The 3,940-nt window shown below is 48.9% G+C and overlaps 1 pseudogene; it reads right to left on the reverse strand.

Moving 5' to 3' along the window:
- Nucleotides 1-1,410: 1,410 nt before the first annotated feature.
- On the reverse strand, nt 1,411-1,988 carry LOC100980489 (large ribosomal subunit protein eL29-like; annotated as a pseudogene).
- Between the last annotated feature and the right edge of the window lie 1,952 nt (nt 1,989-3,940).

The raw sequence follows: 3,940 nt of genomic DNA on the forward strand, positions 1-3,940 counted from the left end.
AGCATTTAACAAACTTCATGCACTGGAGGGGAAGGACAGTTATGGGGCACCCAGATTAGTTGGGCAGTGCCAGGCCTGTTTCCAGGATCACAGGAAGAGAGCAGCCACCAAGCACATGTGGCCCATGGGGATGGGCCTGGGAACAGGAGAGAACCATAGGAGGCCGTGGGAAAGAGGTTACAGAGGCTACAACCCTGGGCTGGGACTCTTGTGGGTCCTGCTTGGAAGTGACTCACTGTGTGGCTTCGGGCAGTCACTGTGCTTGCCTGAACCTCGGTTTCCTCTTTTGGCTATTCCCACTGCTTCCACAGTACAGTGGGTTGTTTTGTTTTTTAATTGTTTATTTCTATAGGTTATTGGGGAACAGGTGGTATTTGGTTGCATGAGTAAGTCCTTTAGTGGTGATTTCTGAGATTTTGGTGCACCCATCACCTGAGCAGTATACACTGCACCCAATTTGTAGTCTTTTATCCCTCACCCCCTTCCCACCCAAATGCTTTTTTGTTTGTTTGTTTGTTTTTGAGACAGAGTCTCATTCTGTCGCCCAGGCTGGAGTGCAGTGGCGTGATCTCCGGCTCCCGGGTTCAAGCAATTCTCCTGCCTCAGCCTCCTGAGTATCTGGGACTACAGGCGCGTGCCACCACCATGCCCGGCTAATTTTTGTATATTTTTAGTAGAGACGGGGTTTCACCATGTTGGCCAGGGTCTCAAACTCCTGGCCTCAAATGATCTGCCTGCCTCGGCCTCCCAAAGTGCACGGATTACAGGTGTGAGCCACCGTGCCCAGCATGATGTTTCCAAATGCCTGACCAATTGCCTAGAATGAGGAAATGGAGGCAAGGTGTTTGACCTTGCTCAAGGTCACACGGCTAAGAAGCGAGGAGCCTGGACACAAACCCAGGTTCTCATCCTCACCTATCCCAGTCCTTCCCACTCTCAAAGGCCCAGCTCTCGCACTGAGCCAGCCTCCCAGAGCAGGGGACTAGCTTGTTCTCAGGTGACCTTTCTCCCTACCCCTCTAGGCCACCCCAAAAGCCCCATCAGGGCCAGAACTAGGTACCATCCCCTCACCCAGCCCAACCCACCACTGGGCACTCAACAGGATGGGCTTGTGATTGGTGGATGCAACTATTTCCCTGAAAAATAAAACCAACCTGGCATTTGCAGCCTCAGCTGTTGGGGTGGCGAGCACTGCTTCGGTTACCTCTGAAATAATTAATGACAGTGCTTGTCCAATCTCACTTGAGGTGTGAGGAGCAGAAGAACAAGGGGGAGAGTTGCTGACTATGCCCCACGAGGGACTTAGAGGGCGATCTTTTTTTTTTATCCTGCCTCAGGTTTATTTGTATAAATAGCACAGTAGGACCCCAGGCCCATGCAGACGGCAGCCCAGAGGGATCGCAGCAGTCCTTCTGTCCTCACATTGGCAGACAGAGATCTCTACTCTGAAGCCTTTGTAGGGGCCTGGGCACCTCTGGGAGCCTGAACTGGAACTGAAGCTGCAGCTGTAGCCTGGGCCTTCATTTGATCCTTGGCCTTGGCCTTTGGCCGGCACAGCCCGAGCCCCTTGACAATGTGGGCATGAGCACGCTTCCCAAGCTTGGGGTGGGCAATGTAGGCAAGTCGATCAAGCTTGCGGCTAACACCCTTTGGGATCTTGGGCTTAACCTCCTTGGGGTTTACGAGGGCCTCGATAGCCTCAGCACGTGCACTCACGGCCTTGGCACTGTTGGCCTGCATCTTCTTTAGGACCTTCTTGTGCTTCTTGGCAAACACATGTTCCTCAGGAACTTGGGGTCCACCCCCTTAAGAGATTCGTATCTTTGTGATCGGGGTTTCTTGATACCATTTCTTTGCCATTTTTGGGACTGGTTGTGTGTGGTGTGGTTCTTGGACTTGGCCATATCTGCACCTTAAGCCGCGGCTCCCCTAAAGGCCTATGTTGATAAACTGGGCCTTAGAGCCTTGGCTGAGACAGCCCCTTGATTCTTGCTTTTCGGGCTTCAAGATGGCAGACAGTTGGCCCGCAGTTCTCACTGAACCAGCTAGTTATGTTATTACCTGGAAGAGACAACTCTAGACATGCTTTCCCTCATACTCAGGCCCACACATTCCCACACAAATGCACAAGCATGCAGTGCCCATCCAGCTCACATCATGAGGTTACTCCCAGGGTTACAGCTCATTCAGGACAGAGGAACTGCTGTGACCTCACACTGCCACCTCCCACTTGCTGTGACTCCACTGAGCCTAAGGCCAGTGGCTTCAGATGTGGCATCCACCCTGTGCCAGGCTCACTAGAAGCATCATGCCTCTCACAAAATCTTCATGAAGAGGAGCTTATTCGCCCTCACCCCCAATTTCCAGATGAGGAGACTGAGGCTTAGAGAAGTTAAGTCACCTGGCCGGAATCCCATACATAGTATGTGGCAGAGATAGGGTTGAAGACCAAGTCTCTGGGACTCTGATGCACATAACCGGTAAATCAATCCAAGAAAGCCAGCAGGTTAGTGGAAACCAAGCTGGCTGGAGATCCCACTGCGACTAACCATGTAAGACTCAGCCCAGCCCTTCATGATATGTGGGAATGAAGCATCACAGGGATGTCACTGAGGAATGAAGCCCTATAACTGTCTACCCCTGCCAAAATAACAAAAATGCGACTCTTAGGGGCCGGAACAGAACTGACACCCAGGCAGCCGTGGGGAGCTGGAAGGGCTTCTACCCAGCTCCTTGAGGGCAGAGGCTGGCACTGGGTTCCAGGAGCCTCCCGTGCCTCCCCCTGCTCCTGTCTCTCTCATTCTGTTTCCCAAAACATCTCCTCTGATCTCTTTAACATCCTGGGAAGTCTGCATCTTTCTCACCTCTGCAGGAAGGTGCTTGGAGAGCCAAGGCTGTTGGGTTAAAAATACAGAACTTGAAATTTCTGAGGACAGGGAAAGCAACGTCCAACCTGCAGAGTAGGTCTCAGGGTGACAAGAGAAGCTCTTTCTGCTGTGTCTGAGATACTGAGAATTTGCATGAAAATCTTCCAGACCAGAGTCATCAGCTCAAAACTATTAAGCATTGTGACAACAAATAAAAACAAAGGCAATTTATTTTTAATACTCTTTTTTAAATTATGGAAGTTATGCATGGTCATGTGTAAAGAACATTTTTCTTTTTTTTTGTTGCTGTTGTTTTTAGTTTAGTTTAGTTTAGTTGTTTAGTTTGAGATGGGGTTTTGCATTTGTCACCTAGCGTGGAGTGCATTGGCACAATTATAACTCACTGTAGCCCCGAACTGCTGGGCTCAAGCGATCCCCCTGCCTCAGACTATTGAGTAGCTGGGACTACAGCCTTGAGCCACCATTCCTGGCTAATTTTTGAAGTTTTTTGTAGAGATGAGATCTCACTATGTTGCCCAGGCTTGTCTTGAACTCCTGGCCTCAAGCATCCTCCCACCTTGGCCTCCCAAAGTGCTGGGGTTACAGGTGTGGGCCGCTGCACCTGCCCATTCTTTTTTTTTTAATGCCTAAACAAAGATATGTGCGTGTATGTGTGTATAGTGTTAGGATGTTTGTTCCTTTCTTTTGCTTTCTTTCCTTTTTCTACAAAAAGAATCATTCTATACTGTTCTGGAATATACTTTTTTCATTTAACAATACATAGCAGACAGCTTTCCAATATATTTAGATCTATTAATTAATCTACAATTATATTAAGTAATTCACATGATTCAAAACTCCAGAGGTACACAAGAATATTCAAAAATGAGCCTCCCTCTCACCCCTACCCCAGGTACCCGGTTATCTCCCCCAAAAGCTTCCAGTGTTACCTTTCTTGTGCATCCTTCCAGGGCTGCATTAAGCATGGATAAGCAATTATGTATATGCATTGCCCTCCACCCCCCGTTTTACATAACAGGATATACTGTATATCTTGTACATATAATACTGTT

The sequence above is a fragment of the Pan paniscus genome, chromosome 1, assembly GCF_029289425.2.
Source record: "Pan paniscus chromosome 1, NHGRI_mPanPan1-v2.0_pri, whole genome shotgun sequence".
Classification (NCBI taxonomy): Eukaryota; Metazoa; Chordata; class Mammalia; order Primates; family Hominidae; genus Pan; species Pan paniscus.